The sequence below is a fragment of the Ceratotherium simum genome, chromosome 23, assembly GCF_057802395.1.
Source record: "Ceratotherium simum simum isolate JZ-2026a chromosome 23, ASM5780239v1, whole genome shotgun sequence".
Classification (NCBI taxonomy): domain Eukaryota; kingdom Metazoa; phylum Chordata; class Mammalia; order Perissodactyla; family Rhinocerotidae; genus Ceratotherium; species Ceratotherium simum.
This window is the reverse complement of record NC_141922.1, coordinates 12,024,955-12,048,832: the sequence shown is the minus strand read 5'-3', so window position 1 is coordinate 12,048,832 and position 23,878 is coordinate 12,024,955. Positions and strand designations below refer to the sequence as shown.

The following is a 23,878-nucleotide window of genomic DNA, read 5'->3' as shown; positions in this document are numbered from 1 at the left end:
CAAATCCACTGCTAAGCATTAGCCCCTCTTGAAAAATCTTTCTTTTAAGTACTTATGGCTCGAGGATTTCAAAGTCTTTTTAGAGAGCACTAAAAGGGTCTTTCACACAAGGTTTGCTACTTTTCTCAGACACGGAAAACACTACTATGTGTTGTGCCATATTCAATATAAAGACATTGATATATAGGTCAGAAATCACAATTGGAAGAAATGAATTGCAATCTTTTTTTGGCATGCGCTTACTAATTGTCTGATCTTGAGCGAGTTACCTAAGTATCTCCGAATCTGAATTTTCTTAGGTGTAAAAGGCAGGCGCTAAACCTTGCCCTGCCTACTTCACACAGGGGCTTTACTGAGGATGAGACATTCCAGCTGGATACTATGGTGTCTTCAAAAAATAGGAGTTTGCCAGACAGAATCCGGGAAGAACATTCAGGCAATGGGCAAAGATGCAGAGGGTGGGTAGCAGCTGGCAAGTCTATAGATGAGGCTACCATGGTTGAAAGTTCTCTGTGAAGGGGGATTGGTCAGAATCGAGACTTCAGAATTCCACCGGAAACAGCGTGAAATGGCCCTTGATTGCTAGGACCAGGAATTTGGTCTTTAGCCCATAGGGGAATAAGGAGCCAGTAAGTGATTTTTAAAGTGGGAGAGGGGAAAGGAGGGGGGGTGACAAGGACTGTAAGGCTAGGGGACAGACAGAAAATAGGTGGCCAGTTGTGAGGTTGTTGCTATGTCTCTAGCAAGATAAGTGGATCTGAATGGCCAGTGCAGTGGGCAGAGAGAAGGATGAGAATAGAGAGACAAAGGGAAGATACTGTTATTACAAATGGGCTGGGATTTTCCAAAAATTTTTTAAATACCACGAGGGATGAAACAGTATAAAACAGAGGAAAAATGCATAGAAATATAAATATCTCTATATAGGTATATCTATATCTATCTCTCTATGTCTATCTCCATCTCCACTTCCATCTCTATCTCTGTATTCCTTCTACTCCTCCTATGTACCACTCAAGGTTCCTCTCCCACAGGAAGCTTTCACTGAAAGGTCCAGGTTCTACACACAGCTTTCCACCTTCTCCCAATTCCTTAAGTGAGTCTATACTACTAATTTAGTACTCTGATTCTGTATTATTTTATCCTTACTGCTAATCATAGACTTCCAGAACTAGAAGGAATCAGTTCTTTTGAACTAGAGACTTCTGAGTCCAAATTTTTAGAAGTACGTACATAAGAGCATTAAGACCTAGTACGGTTTTTAGTATTGCTGTGATTATTGCAACTATCGTCATTATTAACTGCACTTACAGCTCCAATGATTATGCTGTGTGCTGGCCTGTATCAGGTTGACCAGAACTACCCAACTGAGTGCCTGGCTACAGCCACGTGCTGTAAACCTGTGACGGGTATGACAGGGCTGCCAGAGCCCCCAGGAAAGTCACAAGTCTGGCCACGACCAGCATGTTCAGGTAGCCCTGGTGCAAATATTAACCTTTCTTCTGTGGGTAATGATGTGAACAAACATAGAAACCACTGCTTCTCATGCATCATCTCCAACCCTCCTAACAGGGAGCAGATGAGGAAGTCAAGGCTCAGAGAGGTTTAGAGACTTGCTCAAAGTCATACAACAAGTGGGAGACAGGGCCAGGATTTTAGCAGGGTCATTCGCTCCTGGAAGCTATGTTTTAGCTGAGGATCATGGAGCTTGTGGGAGGCAGGGCTGATCTCTTGACCAATGTCTTTTCCTCTTAATTTTTGTATCCTAACGTCTTCTTGTTGATTTATCTTATGTTCTTCATTAAATTAAAATGACAGGATCCTTGCTGCAGGGACAGTGACAATTTTGTGAGGTTCTAAATAATTTCCAGCTCAGTGAGGCACATTCTTTCGATCTAATCTTCCTAAAACTTTCCTAAAACCAGTACCAGCTCAGACGCCTTCTCCCTGGATGACACTGCCTTGGTTCCACCAGCTGGAATTCACCAACTCTGGTGGGAAGCCATTGGAGGGTTTTAAACACGGAGGTGTCTTTCTTTGTTTCTTTTTCAGATTTCTCTCACCTCTGGTTGGAGAATGAATTACAGGAAAGCAAGAATGGAAATAGGTAATCAGTTAGGATATTGTGATTATCCAATGAGAGATGACAGTAGCTTGGAGAGTGGTGGTGATGAAGAGAGGTGGATGGATTTCTGATCTATTGAGGATTTGGTGTGACAGGTTAGATGCGAGGGATAGGGGAAAGAAAGGCAGTCCAGATAATTCATGTGAAGGGCTTGGCATACAGAAAGCATTCAATAACAGTTAGCTATTGAAGTTATTATTAATATGCTCCTTGAAGGCAAAGTCTAGTAAATCTTATACATCTTTAGGCTTAACACAAGTCTAGTATACAGTAGGAGCCCAATAAACGCTTACTGAATATCTCTTGCTTGATGCTGTGCTACCAGGTGGCCATTGTCATGTTAATTATTGTGTGTTAGTAATAAACAACTAGTTACAGAGTTAGCTATGTCCTTTGTATTTGATACTCTTGTTTAGATTGTTTAGAAGTGAAAACATTGCTCCCGGTTAGGAAAGTGCTGCTGAGAGGGCATCTCTTACAACAGGGTTACGTGTGGATTAAATAGAGACTGGACAGGATATTAATACATTCCTCAGAGAACCCCATGTAATCTCCATATTACTAAAGAATTTCTAGCTCTGCATTTTTTCATTCCCATCTCTCTATTATCATAATTCTGAAAAGGGGTTCCCTTTAATATTATTTATCCATTTATTCAAGTAATCGTTCATCAAATATTTTTTCAAACTCTTCCTCAATACGTTATAATTTACTGAAGAAAAGGTTGCTGCTCTTACTGAGCTTCAGGCAAGTAAATAAAGATCTCAGGGTGGTAAATACAGTGACGAATGGAAGGTCAGGGGCAGGGTGAGCCCAATTAAGGCCATCTAGACCCAGTCAGGGAAGCCTTCCTGGAAGAGGTGGTACTTGAGCTGAGTTTTGGTTTCAACTGGAGGAAACCATATGAGTGAAGCCACGGTGATGTAACAGAGATGATGTATTCATAGAGCTTTAAATGTTGGATGTGGAGAGTTGGGCAAGGACCAGGTCATAAGGCACTTGTGTACTAAGCTGAGGAGTAGTAACTTCATCCTGAAAGCTATGGGGAGCCACTGAAGGATCTTTTTCTTATTTGTATTGAAGTATAATTTACATAGAAGAACATGTACATATCATAGATGTAGTTTAATGAATTTTCGCAAACTGAACACACTGTCATAAACAGAACCCGGACCTACAAGGAGAACACGACAGCACCCCAAAAGCCCCTTGTGTCCCCATCCAGTCACTACTCCTTTAAGGAGTAGGGAATACATTATTTCACTAATAAAGCAAATGCCTAAGAAAGAATAGCAATTATATTGAAAAAATATAATTTTGTCCACCACCATCACTACCACCACCACCTCATACTGATTATTACTATATATCAAGATCTGGACATGAATCATCTCACTGAGTCCTCACAATGACTCACGGGATAGATACTTTGATATCATTGTTTCACAGATGTGGAAACTGAGCCACAGAGAGGTTAGATATTTGTGCCAAGGGCACAGAACGAGTAAGTGGCAGCGCCTGGTTGCGAACCCAGGCATCTTGATCCATTACTGAGTGAGCTCTATGCACTAGTCTCTGTGCTATGGAGCCTGATTTGGGGTTCATCCTTTTCTTGGGTGCAATGGATTACCTGGAGCTGACTCTTATGTCAGAACCTTTTCCACGACTTTGTATAATCCATTGTGGAATGTCATCCATTCCTCATTCATGCATCTATAAACTGTTATTTAGCAAACACGTACTAAGGAATGAATTGGTGGCAGACACCGTGCTCTGCACTGGGCAGAGCAGTGGATAAGCTTCACTCCTGCCTTCCCCTGGCATGCAGTCTAGTTGACTGAGAGACCAAAAACGACTTCTCTCACTGGCTTCTCTCACTCCGCGTCTAGGAAAAATGGATCACTTGTGGGTTCTCATGTTCCTTGACTTTTCAGCAGCCACTGAAGGAGTCATCTACCACTTTTCCCTGCAACACTTTCTGTTTCAGGTCCTTATACCCCACTCTTCTGGTTTTATTGTTGTTGGGCTCTTTTTGGTTTCTTTAATTGTTTATTTTTTAATTTAGTTTTATTTGTTTTTACTTTTTTAGTACCTTTGCTGATTCTTTCTCCTCTGCTCACTCCTTTAAATGTTGGGGCTCTCTAGAGCTCAGTACTGCAGCTTCTTCCTTTCTTTGTTTACATTGCCTCCCTGGATTAACTCATCTAGGTAAATGGTTTTATATATACACCATATGCATGATGATCCACTCTAGAGATTGTATTTCAATCTTAACCTCTCCGCTGGACCCTAAGCTCATGTATCCAACTGCCTACTTGACAACTCCACTTGGATGAATAATAGTAATCCAGATTCACATGACCCAGGTACATGCTTTGGCCTCATATCCCATCACTTACCCCAGTGAACACCATCCCCTAGCCACAGGAATCTTTCTGCTCCTTGAACATGGCAAGCTTGTTCCCACCTTATGGCCTTTGCGTTAGGTCTTCCTTCTCCCTCGAACGGTTCTTCCCCCAGTTCCTTGCTCAGTGTGCCTCTTTCAGTCAGGCCTCAGTTCCTCAATGCCCCAATTTGGAATAGCACTCTAGGTTCTCTTTGCCACCTCATCAGTTTTTATAATCATAACATTCACCACTATGAACTTTTTCATGCTTATTCATTAGTTCATTTGCTTATTCTTTATCTCCTCTCATCTCCCCATAAGTCCATGACAGCAGGGATCTGATCTTTCACACCCAGTGGTATGCTTAGAACCTTAATCAGTGTCTGGGACATAGGAGGTGCTCCATAAATATCAGCTGAATTACTTTATGAATGACTCATATTGCATCTTTAAGAGATACTCAGGCTGAGGAATGGTGGAAGATCCGAGGAGGGCAAGAAGGAAGCAGGTAGATGAGGTTAGAAAAGACTGGGGAGATACAGTCTATAGTGAGAGACCATCAAACCTGAGTACCCTCATGGCAAGCTCTCAAGAGTCTGGGGTACCTGGGGGTAAACATTTGAGAATAGTTGATCTATATGGTAACTGTGTATTAACTGGCATATTCAATTGCTTAGGACAACCCTTTCTTCCACATTTCAGGAAAACAGAGATTTCAGTGCATATAGGTCAATACAGATAACTATGTGTCCACAGTTTCTTATCATGTCTAGTCATGTGTTTTGCTAAACTTTCGTGCTCCATTTGTCAACAGGGCTGGAATCAATTTGCAATACACACACGCACAAACATATACACACACTAAAAGATCCAAACTTAGACTTTGATTAAATTGCTTTTTCAGGACAAAACAACTTGCAAGGTAATAATAATGAAACCAGAAATAAGGCAACATTAAAAATAAATTAAAAAGGCCCAAAGCATCTATTTTGGAATGGCTTCCTGAGCCTGCAAAATAACATTTCTTAAATTATCAATGGAACCAAAATACGTTGATATTCTCTTAGGGATCAGTTCATATTTATAAACCTGTTTTGTAGTCAGAGGGTGAAAATGCTATATTAATTTAAAATGAGAAATGTTTTCTCTGGTGGGCATTTAGAAAACCAGAGGAATGAGGCCCAACACACTTACTACCCTGGTCTTCATGCTGTCTGTGAATGCAAGAGATTTTGCTCTGAAGTAAGACAGATTAGGTTTGAATCCATTTTCTAGCCAAGTGATCTTGCTTAAGCATCAATTTCTCTATCTGTAAAATGGGAATGACAACCAGCCTTCCATGGTGTTACAAATGTCTCAGGTGAAAATGACAACTGGAGACGCTGATATATAGCAGAGGCTTATAAATCCTAATTGCTTCTCTCTCTCCTTTTCTTCCCCACATTTCTTTCCTTCTACACTTCAAACTCCTAAAATGAACCAGAAAAGAAGGTTTATACTAGATAATGTAAATAAATAAATAATAGTAAAAAAAGTCAATAATAAAATTACTTATTTCTAAAAATAGTAAATAATAAAAAATAATAGTAAAGTAATAGTAAATAAAGAAATAAATAAAATAATGTTAGAGCATCCACTTTCATCATGTGCCATTTTTGATCAGCCACAACCGTCTACAATAATAACATTTTCCCTCTTCCTGTGAGCCCATAGTTGGGGAGAAAAATAAGAGATGTGGTTTTTGTCCAGTATCCTGCAGAGCTTCTAGGAAGAGAACCATGGAGAACCCAAACTTACTAAATGTGATAGACAATGTGCAAATAAATGCATAATAATTTTCCCTGGGTAGTGCCCTCCCACATTGATTCTTGGCTTGGTTATGTCACTTGCTTTGACCCATGGGACAATAGCAAGTATAGCACAAGCAGAGGTTTGAAATGTGCTTGTACACTGGGGCATCTATTATCTCTTGCAATGCTTAGAACCCTGAGACCACCATGTGAATGTGCCTGAGCTAGTCTGTTGGAGGATGAGAGGCCATGTGGTAGAGAATTGGATGCCCTGGTCTACAGTCTGCCAAACTGCCAGATGTGTGAGTAAGACTGTCCTAGATCATCCAGAAGCCATCAGTCTTACCAGCTGACTGGATATATGTGAAAGAGTCCAGCAGAGACCAGTTGAGCTGATCAGACCAACTCACAGAATTGTGAGCCAAATAAATGGTGGTTGTTTTAAGTCACGATATTTTCGGGTCATTATAAAGCAGAGGGTAACTGATATGGAAAGACAAGGTGGTTGATTAAGATATATGAGTAGGAAAGGGGACTAACATTTACTGAGCACTTATTGTGTGTGACAGTTGTCACACAGTTTATTTTATTTGATCCTCACAGCTACCCAATGGAGCAAAGAAGCCTATTTAACAGTTAAGAAAAATAAATTCAGAGGGCAATTATATATCATTTGAGGACATACTACAAAGTGGGTATTATTATCCTGTTTTATAGACAAGTATATTGGCTTAAAAGTGAAGAAATTTGCTCAAGAGCTCTAACAATGGTAAACGGCAGAAGTAGACGGAAGCTGGGTTTAGCACAAAAGCCAGTGTTCTTTTGAATACTCTTGATGGTACACATATGCCAAATGCTTCCAAAGCTGCCCCTCTGTCTGTAAGTAGAGACGGCACTGGTCCATCAAAGCACCATTCGTTTTTCTAGTTTATTGTCCTTTGATGGGATCTCCACCTTCCCTGTCTCCTATGCTTTATAGCCAAGAGTGGTGGCTACTGTCTTGGAGGAGGGACAGACGCTCTGCTCCTGGGATGCTTCCTCGTGGGGTCCTGGATCCTGAAGAATCAGAAATACTCATAAGCCAAAAGGTCCAACCAACGACAAGAGAGTGCTGAGAGTCAGCTGGCTTGGCACAAAAGGAGCGTGGTGGGCACGCTAGACCAGCACTCAAGGTCCTTTCCCAGCAAGTCTAGAGCAGCATTTTAAAAATTAGAACTTGTGACACATTTGTGGACCTGAAATCAAATTTAGTGACTCATATACAGCATTGAAAAATGAGCTAGATAAAAACAGAAAACATCAGAATCCAATGACTACAAAGGTAAGTATGATGTCATAGATATTTTCTTTGTTTTATGTATGTGCCTTTGTGTACTAAATGATCAAGTAAAATGAGCTTCTTACTGGGAATCACATTTGAAAAAAGTAAAAAGGCCACAAGTATCCCTTTCTGAATTAAAGAGGCTGGAAACTAATGACTGCATTTCCCCAAATCCTGCAGCTCTGGATATGATTTGGGTTTTACCAATTAGATGCCCTTCTGCAAGACTTAGATCGTGGAGGTTAGATGGAGGCTACTTTTGGTGTTTGTTGATGGAAATCACACTTATGGTGATATTGGGTTTTCAAATAGCAGCCTTCCAGTTTTCAGTCACAAGTGGTGTGGCTGTTCAGAAGGAGGCCACTGCCCATGTTTGGCCAGGGTGGACCTAGAAGGTGGCATAGTTCTGGAGCTAACAGCTGTGGCAACAGTGGCTTCCTGATCCCTGCTCTTCTCAGCAAATAAGAAGCTGGTCCACAAAGTCTAAAAGAGGAACATCGATGCCTCGAGAGAGGATTTAATCCACCTCCAAGGCCAATGGACAAGAACAGTCCCCTTGTTTAATGGTGGCGGGGGTGAGGGGAGCAGGAAGGGATTTTATAATTTCATCAACACTCAAAACTCCCTTCTGAAATTCATCAGGCCCTCAGAAATTATGCACGTCCTGGAAGTCCCCCTGACTACACATTTGCAAATGTCACACCACACATCTCTCTACTATTCCATCACACACCAAAAGAGCATGCATATTTGGCTCTATTTGACTATTCAGTTCAATTTCCTTCAATAAACAGTAATGATGCCAGGCTCTGAGCGTGTTCCTGGGTGCTGAACAAGACCCCGGACCCGAGGAACACACAGCCTGTGGGGAATGCAGATACAGGAACATCCCAATGGCTCAATTTGATGAGCTCTGTCAAGCAAGAACCCAGCACTCTGGAGACACTAAGAGTGACACGGGGGTGTGGAGAGGGGGCCTGGTGGTACCTGTCCCTCAGTCATGCCACGAGCATTAATTTCAAATAAATCTCACGATGATTCAACGAGGTATATTAGATTATTCCAATTTAACAGGTAAGAAAACTGAGGCACACCAAGTTCCATTCTTTGCTCAAGTTTATACAGCTAATAAATACGGTGCAAAGCTGGGATTCAAAACCGGGTCTGTCTGACTCCACTGTCTACAGAGCAATTAAGTTGCCTGTAAATACAGTAGAGATTTTCTCAGAAATAAATTTTCCAGTGAAATTCTAACATCACAAAAATCAGAAGTCACAGATAGACTTGTCTTTGGACAATTGTCAGCCACATTCCCCTTAATTCTGATAAATTCCTTTCATGCCATGGTAACTTCAAAATCTGCTATAATAATATGCTATCGTCGGTGATGAGGGTCAAGGGCAATGTTATAGAAGCTATCAAATATTGCTTCAATATGCTATAAAGGCACACATCTTTTGGACAACTACAAATGCTGGTATGGAAAAAACTTCTACATTGATTTTGTTGTTTTTTTTCCCCATGAATATTTGGACAGATGTGGAAGAACATGTAAATTTTCCAACCGGCATCCGTGTCTGAGGACAGGTAATCAGTTGGGTATTTACAAGGTGAAAGGTTCAGTCCTGAAGGTGTGGTGGGAGAGAGAACATTCTGTTTACTCCAAGGGGACAAGGACAACGGCCTGACCAGGTTTTGTGGGTCCTGAGACTTAACTAAGTTGGAGGAATCCTCTTTAAGAAAAACATGGCAAATCATCACCACAAACTTGCTAGGGCTCCTCTGAGGGCTTCGGAAGGGCCGTGTAAGCAAGAGGCCCTGAAGCTTAAACTTCGTTAGCTTTACCATAAGTCTACCCCTGAGCAGGCAAACTTTCCTTGATTATTGTGAACGCTGGAAGATGCCAACACCTTGGAGCACCACCTAACCTGGGGCTGCCTGTGGACAGATAAAACAAATTACTGCCTATTCCGAGTATTAATATGCAGCTGTTTCCATAGATACCTGATTATAACTTGGCCACAAGATGTGTTTCAGAGGCTCTTGGAACACTGTCTCTGACACAGTGAATTCTTAGTTTCAAATTCAATTGTTATTATTCTGGTATATTTTTTATTAATTTACTCATGCCTTTATACACTCATCCATTGAAATATTGAAAATGTTGAATTTATGCTTTATCTTGATATGGAGCAGAGCTTTTCACACTTATTCAAGAACATCATATTTTAATAGCAATTGGAGTAGCTCTAATTTGGTGGTTGAAAGACTGATTAAAATTCAAATAAGGAGCCCCTTGCTTGCAGCATTATCAAGAGATTATCTATCCTCCTCAAATACATTAAAAAAAATAGTAAGTTACATCTGCAGTGTGCTTATGGTTACTTTTATGTGTACTAGCCCATTTAATGATCAAAAGAATCCTGTGAGGTAGGAATTAGTAAAATGATTTTACAGTGAAGAAACTGAGGCTCAGAGAAGTAATTCCCTTAAGGCCAACCTATGTATTAATGCAGGACACCAAGCCACATATCCTCATTTTACTGCATCTCAACAAAGCATGACTGTCAAGGCCAGAACTCCGAAAAAGAAACTGAGTCAGAAGCTGGAGGGCATGACAGAGGCAGGGTGACTGGTAGTCCCTTAGCTGCTACATTTCCACAAATTGCCTGGAGAAATCGCTCAGATCAGATGTGGGCACATGGTCTCTGCAAGCTCCTCCTCCAAGCCTGTAAACCCAACTAGCTAATGAGCTGGATCGTCAGTTTTCATTCTGGTGTTTAATTATGACCTTATGTCAATTTCCTGCTTGTGAGAAAAACAATTATCAAACACTTCTCATTTACATTTGAAAAGCAGAAAATATCATAATCAGTAGTGCTTGCCTGGAAAATACATGCAACACTCATTCACGCATTACTTCTTTCTTTTATTCTTTCAATCAACAAACATAAGCTACCACTTACAACATAAGGTGTAATCCAATCGCCTTTGATTTTCCCATCTTTTCACACTCCAAACATCTCAATTCGTTTCTCCCTATACTTATTGAAAATCAATTCAGTCGCTGGTAGTCTGAGGATTTTGTTTTCTATGGAATGTATTAGTTCATGATTAAAGCAAATGCCTAAGAAAGAGTAGCAATTATATTGACAACCCCACTACCAACAACAGATCGCACTGGGCACTCACTATGTGTCAAGCTCTGCACAGGAATCATCCACACCACATCTCATGAGGTAGATATGTTTATAACTGATATTTCCCAGATGTGGAAACTGCGGCACAGAGGGGTTACATAGTTATCCTAAGGGCACGGAGCGAGTAAGCAACAGATGCCTGGATGTGAATCCAGGCATCTGGATCCACTAACGAGTGAGTTCTGTGCACTAGGCTCTGTGCTATGGAGCCTGATTTAGGGTTTATCCTTTTCTTGGGTGCAGTGGATCACCTGGGACTGCCTCTCATGTCGCAATCTTTTCCACATCCTGGCATAACCTATTGTGGAATATCATCCATGACTCGTTCCTGCATCTTATAAACTGCTATTTAACAAACAAACATATACTTGAGGAATGAGTTAGTGACAGGCATCGTGCTCTGCACTGGGCAGAGCAGGGGACAAGCTTCCCTTCTGCCTTCTCTATGCATGCAGTCTAGTTGACTGAGGCTGGAGCTGACTGCAATGAGATATTAACGGCATTACGATAGGAGTCGGCACAGGACACCACCTGTCTCTTACGTGTTCCAAAGACATATCAGGATAATAGATGTGAAGAATGAAATGCTTTGAGCTGTTAGAGAGTCAGGAGGTATAAAGATGAAATATTTACATCCTGGTGATTAACAGACAAAGAGGTGGTTCCACAGAACTAAACCACAGACTCTTTTGGACAATGGGAAAAAAGAAAGAGGAGCTGATGGAATAGAGAGTTCAAGAGGAACACTTCCTGTGGGATATGAAAACCTTTGCAAAATCTACATCCAATTGACTAGGGAGGGAAGGGAAATTATTCTTCAGTGTTTGTCAATAATACTCTCATATTTGGGGAAGGGACCTCAGAGGAAATTCTCCTTAATTCAATTATTATTTTATTCATTTGATACAATGTTACCGAATGTCTAACACCAGGTTAGATATTGTGGGGGAAAACATGAGTCCTCCATTGATCAAGAAATTTACAATCAGCTGGAGAGATATAAGACATGCCACATAGAGCTATAAGACAAGGTAGAAAGTGCCAAGCTTACCAAACTCGAGTTTATTCTGAAAAATTCTATCTAAAATATCTCACTTTATTTTTATTTCTGGCACCTAATTCAGGGCTTGGTGTACTTTCTGTAATGTGCTAATCTGATGGGATAGTGATAATACATTTGCTACTATTGTGAAAGCTCTGAGGAGGGTTCTGAGAAAAAGTCAATTGATGTGGAATTTTGATTAGATTATGATGACTTAGCTGAGCTCTGAATAACGAAGGAAAATCAACCAAGTGTACTGGATAACCTCTGGATCAAGCTGTGCCTGAAGCCTGATTTGAATGGAACTCAGGCAGGTCTAAAGCTGGTCTGGAGGAGGAGTGTACACTTAAAAAGTGATCTTCTTGGGTTTCTACCAATTTCTTGCACTTAGTGGTCAGGCAGGTGCAAAGCTGGAGCCTTTAGAACAGTTGAGAGGAGCCAGGAGGGCATTAAAAACCCCATTTGAGAAAAGCAAAGGGAAATTCCCAAAAACCTTACACTACCCTTGGCCTGGCCAGGCTCCATCAGTGGCAGTAAGAGCTTTTGTGGAGCTTTCATTGGATGCTGGCACCTCCCTGGGTCACCGGGTCTCCTTCTCTGAGTAGCTTCACTGTATCTTTTCTCTACTTAAAAAAACTCGTCTGATTTCTCCACATCTCTCTGTGTATTCCCATCAATCACCTCACGGTCCTGTTGTGACAATTGTTCACCTGCCCCTAGATATTCAGTATCATGAGGCAACGTGTTCTCCTTATTGCCAAGACCAATACAAGTTGGATTTCCCATCATTCAAGACTAAAAGAGGTCTCTGGTGAGGAAGACAGGGACAGACTGTGAGCAGCGTGGTACGTCCACGAGACTTCATCAATCCACAGAGCATAATAGTTGGTATATGGGCTCTGGAGCAAGACTGTCTAGGTCCGAGTACCAGCTCTGCAACTTACTACCTATTACATAACCTCTCTGTTTGTCAGTTTCCTCGCCTATAAAAACGGAGGTAAAAATACCACCCACCTCATAGGGCTATTCTGAGGATTAAATAAAGTAACATATGTAAAATGCATAGTATCTAGTGCATAGTAGGTGCTTCATAAGGGCTAGTTATTGCTAATTCTATCCAGGTAGAGTTTAAGGTGGAGAGAGAGGTAAGAAATGGATTGTGTTTCCGATGGGAATTTGGGATGGGAATTTGTGTTAGGTTCCTGGGAGTACTGTACCAAATTACCACAAAATTCAGTGACTTAAAACAGCATAAATTTATTCTCTCACAGTTCTGGAGGTCAGGAGTCTGAAATCAAGGTGTAGGCAGGTTGGTTCCTTCTTAGGGAGCTCTTAGGGAGAAACTGTACCATGCCACTCTCCCAGCTTCTGGTGGCTGTGGGCAGTTGTTGGTGTTCCTTAGCTTGTAGATACATCACTCCAATTTTTGCCTCCATCTTCACACAGCGTTCACATGGTTTTTCTCCTCTCTGTCTCTATGTTTCCGTGTGTTCTCTCTTCTTCTTATAAGGACACCAGTCATATTGAATTATGGCCTACCCTAATCCAGTATGAATTCATCTTAACTTGACCACATCTGCAAAGACCTTCTTTCCAAATAAGGTCACATTCTGAGGTTCGAGTGGACATGAATTTTGGGGGGGCACTATTTAACTGAATGTAGAAGTCATAGGGGTGACCTGAGCAGATTTCCATTTTAGAAGGATCACTAAGTCTGTGGTATGAAGAATAAAATGCAGGGAGTTAGGGGCTGTTGCAGTGATCCAGGAGAGAAAAGGAGCAGAGAGTAGGGTTAGAAAATTGGAGAAAAATATGATAGATGGCGAGGAAGGAGAACTAACTGCTTATGATTATGACTGGATATCAGGGTGGATGGAGAGGAGGAGCTAGTGTGGGCTTGCAGAGCTGGTGACCAGTGGTGCTGCTCACTAAGAGGAAACACTGGAGAGACAAAAGTTTTGGAGAAGGAAAGATCTATGCTTGTTGAGTGAATAGAGGTTGAAATAGTGATTATTTCACCCTATGCCAAATTTCTTCTTGCCTTGAGAGCCTCGTTCTCAGCCTGTCTCAACTTTGTAGTCTTGGACTGTTAATCAAGAATAGTTTCAATATTTTTAAAAGATCAATTTGAATTTTTTTGATTTTCATAAATAATTTACAAAATGGCATTGTATTATAGTAGACCTCCACTTAACCGAGTCAGTAACTTATCCTACTGATGGCGGATCCCAACATGCTAAACACTCACAGCTAGCTGGCCCTATCTTGTCCACTTCCCATGTCTGCCTCATCAGTTATGTTGTATCTTTACCAAGAGGCAGTAGTGTTTGTTTCCAGATTTGTTTATGTCAGTTGTATTTGCTATTGTTATAACCAAATTTAATTGAGTATGGTATAAACAACAAAAGATGAGTGTGAAAAGAAAGCAAGCTTTTGTTTCTATGAAAAATAAGTTGAATGCTCTGGAAATAGTCAGTTTCCTTCTGAAAAATTGCTTTCAAATTAGGTGTGGCAAGACATTTGCAAAAGATTAGAAACAAAGAAACAGAAAATTCTAGAATGGTTCTGTACTCAGATTGCTCTAAAAGTATTTTTAAATTATTTGCCCTCTTTTATGGCCTATCCATTTCGAGTGTGGTTTATGCAAAATAGAAGATATAGAATTCCCATCAATGGACCCATATTCAAATCCAGCTGAAATAGGCTATTTTAAGCATGGATCATTTTTTAAAAATACATATTTTATTTTCCCCTTGCTTTAATCTACTACCACTTTTGAAATGTTCCTTTAACTATATCAAGGCAACAAAGCATCCTACCCTTCAGTATTTTATAGTTGGGCTGTGTTAGGTTTCCAGTTCCAATTTCTTTCGTCAAAATCCACTGGACAGATTTATGAGATAAAAGGGCCCCACGTGGCTCTTGGGCTGCTCCTCAGCTTCTCCAGGCTGGACCAAAGGTGTTGAGGGCAGTGGTGGTGATTGATTTCTTCTGTCTGAACTGCCTCTGGAAATGTTAATTGTATGCAAATGAGTGCAGGGTGACGGCCTCCCTTGGAATCAGGGGGAGTATTTAAAATTAGTACTGCTCAAGGATGCCAAATCTGAATAAGAACACACATAGCAAGAAGAGAAACGGTAGTTACTAGAATCCGAGTGTGTTCTGCTGTAAAACTCAGGATATGGCCCAGGTGGTCCAGTAGTTCATGGACCAACTATGATGCCCAACTCTCATCTATATTGCTTGATTTCCTCATAGCAACCTTGAGATACAGAGATTATAATTTTTGACAGATGAAGGATCCAAAGTTCAGATAGTTTAAATGGTACACCCAAGGTCACCCAGATATGGAGTTAGTACTAGCAATCAAATCCAAGTTTGTTCTTCTTCAAAGCTTTCACTCCTTCTACCATGCCAGACGATGCACATAATGTGATGGAAAGATTGCAAAGAACCAGACAGCAAGATGGAACGTAAGAGCTGGCGGTCGATCCACGCAGGGTAAACACATCCTTTGAGTGAAGTCAGCTGCTACAGGAGGGTCAGAGTCCATTAACACTGGGCCTGTGCTCACCGCTGAAAGTCCAACCAGCAATTAGAGGGAATCGTGGTGCTAACTGCAACAGTAGGCACAGTGTGAAAAACCTGTGTTAACTAAAAATTTCTAAGTGCCAAGGAAAAAGAAATAACTCATGACTGGAACAATAGAGGAAGCTTCCTAAAGGGGAGACATCTGAGCATCAGTTTGGGGCGTTGATGAGATTTTCACAGAAATAGCCCTAACATTCGTAGAGTTCTTTACAGTTGAAATAACACTTTTTCAGACATTATATTTGTCTCTCAGAACATCTCCGTGAGTTAGGGCAGGAATTATCATTTCTAATTAGAAATGAGGAAACTCATGCACAAAGTGATCCGACAACTTGCTCAGAGTCACACGAGCAAGCTGGAAATTGAAATGGGACAAACTTCTAGGGCAGCACTGTCCAGTAGAAGCACTTGTGCCACTTATGGAATTAAAAGATTCCTAGTGCACCATATACAAAGTAAAAAGAGACAGCTGAAATTCATGCCAATAGTATATTCTACTTAAGCAAAAATAACCCAAATATTATCATTTCCATGTGTAATCAACAAGGAACCAATATGTAAAAAAGTTATTCATGAGAGAATTTGCAATCCTTATTTGGGGGATTGTCTTCAAAATCCGGTGTGTGTTTTATACTCACAGCACATCTCAATTTAGACCAGGCACATTTCAGGTGCTCAATATCCACATGTGGCTATCCACATGGTGCTCAATATCTACATATTGGACAGAGCAGAGATTTTTTTGACTCCTAGTCTTTCTGTTCTACTAAACTGACTCACAAACACAGATGGAGAGAGACGGGAGTAGGGCATCTCATTGTAAAGGGACCAATAAAAGCATGTAATTCAGGGTTCTGGCAGGAGACAATTGGTACTTCAAAAGACGTAATGAAAGAGAGTTTAATGGAGAGTTAAGGAACCCAACAATGGATGGGAAAGCAACCAAAGGCCAGGAGGAGTGGAGCTACAAACACTCCTGGCACCTGGAAAATCTTGTAGCTATAGAAGAGGGCTGCCTGGTAGGAGCTGTGACCTTTGGTAGAGAAATCTATCCACTGCCAGCCCACAGCCCGGCCAGGAAAGAGATGGGGAAATAAATCCATTGACTTCTTTGCCCTTCCATATTCTAGTCTCCATTTAGTATTTCCTATTGGCCAAACCCCACTAGAAGGTAGAGGGTGATGAGCCTGTTGATGCATCCATAAAGGTAAGTCTCCTGGGGTACAAAGAAAGGCAGAGAAGGATAGAGATTGGATCTGGAGGGCAAGCAAGGAACAACTAGCAAAAAATCAAAGGCACAGAAGTGTGGGGCATATTTGCTGGTCTGGTTGGAGTGCTGGAGTACAAGAATGGAGGTAACAAGTGACATAATTGAAAAGTTGGGCTGGAGCCATGTAGTGGATGGGCTGTAATACCAGGTAAATGAGATTGGTTTGTATTTTCTGGGCAATAGCATGGATGGGCGGGCTTTAGTGTGAGGTCCTATATAATAAAAATTGGGTACTAAGAAGATGATCTTAACAGGTATTACACTCTGTGCTGGGGTTTTGGAATGTGAATTAGTTATATGCCCCACCTCTCAAATGAACCAGTTAAGCAGTAGATATGGGAGGCAGATAGGAATCAAGACAGACACTTTTTACCAGCAAAGGGATTGGGCCTGTGGCTGCAAAGTGAGTGAACATGGAGTTCCTATGCCTTCTTTTTGTGTTAGCTGCAGCTCCCCAACCAGAGACAGAGCAGCTTGGCCACTGTGAGGCTCACTGCATCAGTGGTCTCCCTATGGGGAAGAGAGCAGCCTGCACGGGGGGACTCCCTGTGGAGAGGAGAGGATCCACCTTCTTGCCCCACAAAAAGGCTTGGGCAATGAATATGTTACACAGGAATCCTACTTTCCATAAGATGGAGAGGGACAAGAATAGATGGGAGAAAACAGTGGCTCATGCTCCATACATTCCCATGAGGTCCAATATGTTTGTAGAGTCTCCCATTTCATAGATCATAAAGAAAATGTGAAAGAGCAAAATACAGCTTCTTTTTCAAGGAGAATTTTAGAGTGGAGTGACTCGAGCTGACTAGACCAGTTCACACTACTCAGACACTGGTTAGCACCAGTTAGAAAGCTATTTTGTGGGAGGGCTTAAACAGTATTAGAAAAGGAAATATAGGGACAGTTAGTACATATACGGTGGAGACAGCATTAACAGCAATTGGCACCACAGTTGATTGGATGGATCGCGCACAAGGATGTGTCATACAGAAAGGAAGTACATCTTTGGAGGATGAGAGGATCGTGAACAAGCTGAGCCACTGATATCTGTGGGACATGCAGATGAAGCTGCCCAGCAGGATGTTGATGATGGGCATCTGAAGCTCAAAAAAGAACATGGCGTTAGAGATATTGACATAGGAACAATCCAGAAGCAATGGTTGAAGTCACGATAAATGACCAAAAGAGAGATAAGAGATAAAAACGACTGTTTAACAGCTATTTACATTTAAACTAATCAAAATTAAAAAATCAATTCCTCAGTCACACTAACCACATTTCATGTGCTGTTCAATAATCACATGTGGTTAGTGGCTTTTGGATAGCATAAATATAGAATATTTCCATCATCACAGGAAATTCTAGTGGACAACATAGTTGTAGAGCATTATATATTGGGGGAGGATGGTGATTAGAATAATATTTTACTTTTTCTCCCAAAATACTTGAAGGAAATGAAAGTGAAACTATGAAAAGAAATGAAATGAAGCTATGAAAGAAATGGAACATAGAGGCAGAGCTGCTTACAGGAGTAAGATGATCAAGAATATACCACTAATTCAAATTTATTTTTTAAAATTTTGCTTAGGCAGAACTCTACCTAGGCTGAAGTCACTGATGTAAAAGAATAATAGAAGGTAAAGTTGGACTGGTAGATGGAGAAAGTTAATGTTGTTAACTGTCAAGGAGAGATTGGACTCCTGGTTTTGGAGGACAAGTACCCCAGAAATCATATCACAAGAGGAGAGAACTTCCCAAATATATTTATTCAAAAACATTTTGGAATGAAACAATATTTGGAAAACTCAGTTATAGCACTTATTATATGTTGATTGTCTCTGCTTTTCTTCCCAGTGTGGGTTTTAACCCTTGTGGATCCACAGCTATTGTGAAGAACACAAATGAAACATATATCCAATCTTCAAAGAGTTTATAGTGTAGAAGGAAAAATAAAGCAAGAACGTAGCAGAATGTAGAAAGAGATTAATTCCATAAAGAAATATACAAATGAAACACTCATGAAGGTCACAGCAAGGGGAACAGAGAGGGTCTTTGTGCATGAGGTGACCTTTGAGCTGAGCTTTGAAGAGTGGATAAGGTTTAGGGATGAAAGGAATGTTATACTGCGCGGAGAAAACAGCATAAAGTAAAGGCATGAGTGTATAAGGTAATAAAAATGTTTGGGAAACTGAGAATATTCCAGTATAAACTAAAGAATAGTTAATATGAAATATATTAATAACAGATAAGGATAACCATGATGGATGGTACATGGGTGGTCTTGAATGTAAAAGATGGAGAATAGCAGAAAAATGGCTTGATGGTAGAAGGCTCAAGAGGTTTTTTGGAGTATAAAGAGAAGACTCATCTAGTTGGAGCAGAAAAAACAAATATTCTGAGATTCTGCCACTTTCAGATCAACCTTCATTCTTCCTCGAATGAATGAAGGAATGAATAACCAGTCTCTGCCTTACTAGTTAACAGTTATCTGTAGCTTTAAAAACAATTGCCTAGATGCTATAGGGCGCTGATATAAATCAAACCAACCAATTTGGAACTCAGTAGGAAATCCAACTTTTTTACCCAATCTATTGTCCGAATCACTAGCTTATACCAATATTGTCTAACAAAGATGTTTAAGTTAAACAAAGTGCTTTAATACAGCTAAAACATCTGCTGCATTTAATAATAATCTTCCTGCTGCTGCAACATATGGCATCATCAGAAACGAAAATCCAGTGCCCCGGAGCTTCTGAGATACCTCAAAATGCCATGATTACCTTAAGTAGGTTTAGGCAATTTTCAAAGCTGAAAGAAAAACAGTTAATTCATTTTAATATTTAAAATAAATATGGGCCATTTGGGAAGAGAAGTGGGATTACAAAAACTACAATAATTAGAATCTAACTCCCCAAAGAGAGATGTTCTAAGATGTGGCTTCCAGATGGAAAATTCCCCTAGCAGGTCTGTATAAGACACGCGCTCAGCCTGTCTCAGTCCCTCCTGAATTGCATAAGAGTCCTCCTCCCACCAAGTTTTTAATGGAGGTCACAATGAGCACAAGTCTCTTTACTTTTACACAGGAGAATTACTACAGCATGACACTTATGTAGGTAGAAGTGAAGCCAAGAGCCAAAGTTTGAATTCAATGTAACTCAGTTAAATAAACATTTATCAGAAGAGCTTATATTCCAGCGATTGTGCTGGAAAAACACCAGAGAATCAGATGAATTAGATACAGTAGCTGCCTTAGTCCTTATTGGCCATGGAAAGAGAGAAATTCAGACTAGTAAATGTCATAAATTATGACAGATTCTATAGTAGAGTTAACTTGAAGGCATGCTAGAAGCACTAGAAAAGCATGTCAACTCAGCCTGGGGAGGTGAAAGCAAGCCTCATCGAGAAAGGGATGCTGCAGCAGAATTTTCAGAGCAGACACATCAGGAGGGAAGTGGGCTTTCCAGGCTGAAAGAACCACAGGGCATAGGGGAGTGAAACAATAGCTCAGGAAGCTGATGGTCATTTGGTGTCATGTGGGTGGTGAGGGGGTGGAGAAAAATCCGGGGAGAGAGAATAGGGGCTAGATCCTGGAAGGCCTGTTGGGCCATGTGTGGGGGTCTTGATATTATTTTGGAGGGAATGTTGCCACTGAAGGGTTTTCCTACTGAGAAAAGTAACATCCAAGTTATTATCATCACAGCATCCTCTCTAATATGCCTTCAGCACATGCTTTGCCTTGGACTAAGAACTGTTCATCTTTAATCCTCACCACAACCCTTGGAGGAAGGTAGAATCATTATGCTTACCTTACACCCACAAAATCAAGGTCTCTAGAGGGGAGTAGTTTGCCTAAGTTCCCACAGCTAGGAAGTGCAGTACGTAGGACTGGAATCCAGATTTTCCAGACATTGAAGATTTTGGTTTTAACCCCTACAATACCAAGTTTTTGGGTGTTGGTTTTGGTTTGGTTTGGTTGGATTTTGGTTCTGAACCAGACCAGGCTTTTGAGATGGAGAACAGATTGGAGGAAAAGAAGTTGGGGACCAAGAGACCAGGTAGGAGACAGTTGGTATGCTCTGTGCTATTACAATTGGTCATAAAATTGTTAAAAAAAAAAAAAAAAAGACAAAATCCTTGTCTCCCTGAAGGAAAGGGCCAATATAGGCTCATCTTCTTGAAGCCAATCATCTAAATTAAAAATTTCAATATTTGGGCCCATTTCTGCCTGGCATTGTGCCATTTGCTATGGGAGGGAAAGGAGATGTTGTAAAGTAGAGAGCCGCCTTCAAGAAGCTTTGTTAAAAACCTAGTTTAGAAGACAGATAGAAGACACAAAGGGATTTAACATTTTCTGGTCTCTCCTGCCTGCTTGCTCTCAACCTTAAGAACCAGGCATGCAACCTCAGGTTATCCACGGAAAAAGCCTGTTTCCCAGGATCTCAAGCATCTTACCATGCTATGAGACCACCAAGCAAGAGGCAGCATGGCTGATGTGCCACTTATCCTTTATCTACTGCTTGGCAATTTTTCTTTGGAAAAACGATTAGTAACCACTATTAAATATTAACAATCTCAGCATTTCATAACCATATATTCCATGCTGATTTTCAGGCACTGCTAGGTGGGCTATGTAGAGGAACGAGCCATGGGTCCCCCTTAAGGGGCTGACAGTTTACCCTAACAAACAGGCATGTAATGATTGAGATCCACTATGGCATGCTGTTATAGAGATCTGTAGTAGACTTTCTTCATTTTGGTATACATAGTACATCGAACAATGCCTGGTCCATAATTAAAACTCAATAAATACAAATGAATATTTTTCATTGAACAGAAAAGTGCAGTGGTATGCCATTGAAGAAAGTACACAACTTTGCTGCGGGCTATCAGAGAAAATCTACTTGCCAATGTGGCTGTCCTTCATCAGATCATATGTGTGTTGTCATCATTATCTTTGCGAATTCTTTTTTCCCTCTCTTCCAATAAGTAAAGTTCTACTCATCCTCCAGGCCTAATCCACAGTACAGACTGAGTCTTATTTGTCTAACTCCACCAAGAATGGAAGAATGAATAAATGAATGAGTTATCATGGGAGTGCTCATAATTGCCCCAACAAACTATGTTCTCCCTTCCTTCGAGATATTTGCATGTGTTGTTTGACCTTTATGGGGTACTCTTCACTACTTTTCCACCGAGTTAAATCCTATTCACATGTCAACTCAGGCATCATTTCTTTTAGGAAGTCTTCTGTCAGCCTCCAGTTTAGTTTTGACCCAGATACTACTGCCCTAGGTGTCTGTGTGGTTTTCATCTCTTTCCATGTCTGGTAAACTCTGTAAGACCAGAAACCAATTACCAATCACTGTTATATTCCCAATGTCCAGCAAAGCTCGTGGCACATAACAGAGTCGCAATAAATAAATTCATTCATGGTCGAACAAATTAAGTCATTTAAATATTTCCTTTGTATTCCACCATGAGACAAAGCTCAAAAAATTTGAACAGTTCTTTGGAATAAGGCCTCTTGATTCTGTACTTATAAGTGCAAAAATAAAATGTCATTTAGTCACCTTTGGGATAATTTGCCAAGGAAAAAGGATTGTAGGCACTTAGGCACTTACAGAGTCTCCTTCACCTGGTATAGAATTTCTAACAGTTATGGTATTATAATTAGCTCTGATAATACCCGATACTATATAAATGCAGATGGATTTGTTAATGACACATGATATTTTAAAAGATATGGAGCCTAGTGCTGAGTTCTGATCGCTGTATACCTGAGAACCACCATCTTGATTTCCCTCCACAGGAATAACTTTCAATTGGGTTTCAACTGAGACAAGCCAATCCATAATCTGTTCTCAAATGAGTCCTCCTGGAACTAACCTGTGTTGGCTGACTCATATAAATCATGATGCACAACCATGCTGATAGAAACTCTTCAATGAGCTGCAAGAGCGCTGCATACTATATTTCTAACCATTAAGGAGCCTCCTCAGGAAGGGTATTATTATCCTCATGCTACAGATGGAGAAAGTAAGACTCAGAGTGTGCTCAAGCTCACTAAGATAGTAAGTAACTAAGAAAAGATTTCAAATCCTGGGCAGTCTCATTTGAAAGCCTGTGCCTTCTCTGCTCATCTACCACTGAGGAAGTTCTCAGGGATAATGGAAACCTGAAGCAGAGATCAAATGTCAACAGAAAGTAACTTTAGCATTGAATGATACAGAGCCAGCTATCTTAGATACTACCACTGGGGCAACGGGGGTGGTCAACATACCGGAAATACTTTATCATAACTGTGAACACAGGACTGTAATAAACCTACAGCATATTTTGCTTAATCTTCAGAACAGAAAATCTTCCACCAAAGAATAGTCTTTTCTTGTATTTCATCCATGAAAATAATGAGGCTGACTTATAATTTTGTATTGCTTTATACACATTATCTTACTTGAGGCAAACACAATGCTGAAAAGAAAGATATTGCTGCATCTATGGATGAGGAACTGAAGACTGAGAGTTAAGTACCTTAAGTGCTAGGAAGTAATACAGCCGTGGTATGAACTCCAGTGAACTCTTCACTACATTTGAGTTGTCATTTGTTCTCATTTTGTGTGTTATTATTTTATTCCTCCTTCCACCAACTTAAAAAAAATAAAGATTAGAGAGGATGGAGAGAGGTCTCTCTACTCTGTTAGATTACTACATCACAGCAACTCCAAGAAATTCACTTGAAGACTGGGAAAAGAAGTTAAGTCTTATGCACATGATAAGGCAATCATTTTCAGTGTCTCCAATATTTATACACGTTAAATAAAAGATAGCTTCCCAGACAACTCACTGACAATTGCAGTTCTGGTTGCGACAGGGCATCAAAACGAGTTGAATAAATTATTAATATGGCAGAATTCTCTGAAGTGGCATAGATCCCACGGAAAGAATGACGTGTCAGTCTGGCAACTGCTCTGCTTTGCAGAAGAACAAAATATATAGTCCTGGGAGACACTCACGTTTACGGTACAAGGTGATTTCTTTCTTAAAGTTGTTTTTCTAAGTTACTTTATATAGGGATATTCAGGACAACTACAATAAATCTATTATGAGGTTCCATAGTTGTTTTAGACATTAACTTAGAAATTTCCTAAATCTG

General features: G+C 40.5%; 1 protein-coding gene across 1 annotated transcript in view; it reads right to left on the bottom strand.

Moving 5' to 3' along the window:
• The window catches only part of ADCY8 (adenylate cyclase 8), a 226,922-nt gene that overhangs the window by 153,022 nt on the left and 50,022 nt on the right, over positions 1-23,878 (bottom strand). The gene's annotated exons all lie outside the window — the stretch shown is intronic.